Raw genomic sequence first — 2,524 nt, forward strand, 5'->3', positions numbered from 1 at the left:
TGGTAGTCCGGCCACCGGGCGCGCGCGGGGCACGCCGGAAGTTGAAGTCTCTGTCCAGCTCCCGCTTCGCAGAGGCGCTGACTCCAGAGACAGACTGCCTGGCTGCAAACTCCCAGCTCCGCCACGAGGAAACAGCATTGAGTTCCTTTTCAGTGCCTGTTTCCACACTTAGAGAACCTCAAAACGTGCTCAAAGAACCAGACACAAAGGGCCCTATAGGGCCGGGCGTGGTGGCTCACGCCTGTAATCCCAGCACTTTGGGAGGCCAAGGCCGGTGGATCACTTGAGGTCAAGAGTTCGAGACCAGCCTGGGCCACATGGGAGACTCCACCATCTCTACTATGGAGGCGCACGCCTGTAATCCTAGCTACTGGGGAGGCTGAGGCAGGAGAATCGCTTGAACTTGGGAGGTGGAGGTTGCAGTGAGCCAAGATCGTGGCACTGCATTCCAGCCTGGGCAACAATGGGAAACTCTGTCTCAAAAAAAAAAAAAAAAAGGAAAAAAAAAAAGCCATATAGTGTACAATGCTACTGATATAAAATGTCCAGAAGGCTATCAAGGACATGAATTTCAACAAATTGAGTTTAATGATCTCATTGGCTCTTATTAGCAATTCATGAATCGGACAGCATTCAATCTATGAAATAGGCACTCGAATGAGCTGAGCAGAGAGAATGGGCACTCTGCATTATAGGCAGAAAAGGCTGAAGAAAGGAGAAATAATAAATAAAATAAAAGCCAGGCCAGGTACAGTGGTGGCTCACGCCTGTAATGCCAGCACTTTGGGAGGCTGAGGTGGGAGGATTGTTTGAGCCCAGGAGTTTGAGACTGGCCTGGGCAACATAGCAAGACCCCATTTCTAAAAATAAAAATAAAATAGCCAGGTGCAGTGGCTCACACCTGTATTCCCAGCACTTTAGGAGGCCAAGCCAGGCAGATCACGAGGTCAGGAGTTTGAGACCAGCCTGACCAATATGGTGAAACCCTGTCTCTACTAGAAATACAAAAATTATCCAGGCATGGTGGCGCACGCCTGTAGTCTCAGCTACTCGGGAAGCTGAGGCAGGAGAATTGCTTGAACCCGGGAGGCGGAGGTTGCAGGGAGCTGAGATTGCACCACTGCACTCCAGCCTGGCAACAGAGTGAGACTCCATCTTAAAAAAAAAAAAAAAAAAAATTAGCTGGGTACCTTTAGTGCTAGGTATTTGGGAGGCTAAGGTAGCAGGATTGCTTGAGCAAGAGAGGTCAAGGTTGCAGTGAGCCATGATCACATCACTGCATTCCAGCCCGAGTGACAGAGCGAGACTTTGTCTCAAAAAAAGTAAAAATAAAAATATGAAATAAAAACCAATGGGTTGTTTCAAAGTTACTTTTCTCATAGGGTCTGTTTTAACCCCCTCTGTTTTGAGGGGACTTCCCTATCAGGCTAACTGAGCCCCTTTGGCTTGGTGGCTGTGAACGGTTTTTTTTGTTTTTTGAAAACCTGCACCCTTTAAAGTTCAGTTTGAGGCCCGGTGCGGGCAGCTCTCATCTGCAATCTCAGCACTTTGGGAGGCTGAGATGGGGGGATCGCTTAAGCTTAGGAATTTGAGAACATCCTGGGCAACATAGTGAGACTCTGTCTCTACAAAAAAAAAAAAAAAAATTTTTTTTTTGTCTGAGACAGAGTCTCACTCTTGTCACCCAGGCTGGAGTGCAATGGTGTGATCTCAGCTCACTGCAACCTCCACCTCCTGGGTTCAAGCAATTCTCTGCCTCTGCCTCCCGAGTAGCTGGGATTACAGGCGCCCGCCACCACGCCCAGCTAATTTTTGTATTTTTAGTAGAGACTGGGTTTCATCATCTTGGCCAGGCTGGTCCTGAACTCCTGACCTCATGATCCACCCACCTCGGCCTCCCAAAGTGCTGGGATTACAGGCATTAGCCACCGAACCCAGCCAAAAAATTTTTTAATCATTAGCCATGTGTGCTGGCACGCACCTGTAGTCCCAGCTCCTCGGGAGGCTGAGGCAGGAGGATGGCTTGCATCTACGAGTTCAAATCTGCAGTCAGCCATAATTGTGCCACTGCACTCCAGTCTGGGCAATAGAGCGAGACCCTGTTTTGAAAAATAAAAAAATAAATGTTCAGTTTGACTACGTGGTACCTAGCACTAAGACTCCATTCCAGTTTTATCTGGTCTGTTGGGGACTAGAGACCCCAGTCTAAAACAATGGCCTGCCATACATTTTATTTAACAAGGCCAGGGAGAGTGGGTCACACCTGTAATCTCAGCACTTTGGGAGGCCGAGGTGGACAGACCACCTGAGGCCAGGAGTTCGAGACCAGCTTGGCCAACATGGCAAAAACCTGTCTTTCCAAAAAATACAAAAATTAGCCAGGCATGGTGGTGGGCGCCTGTAATCCCAGCTACTTGCGAGGCTGAGGCACAAGAATTGCTTGAACCCAGGAGGCAGAGGTTGCAGTGAGCTGAGATCACACCACTACACTCCAGCTTAGGTGACAGAGCGAGACTCCGTCTCA

Source organism: Colobus angolensis, unplaced genomic scaffold (assembly GCF_000951035.1).
Source record: "Colobus angolensis palliatus isolate OR3802 unplaced genomic scaffold, Cang.pa_1.0 Scaffold64, whole genome shotgun sequence".
Lineage (NCBI taxonomy): Eukaryota > Metazoa > Chordata > Mammalia > Primates > Cercopithecidae > Colobus > Colobus angolensis.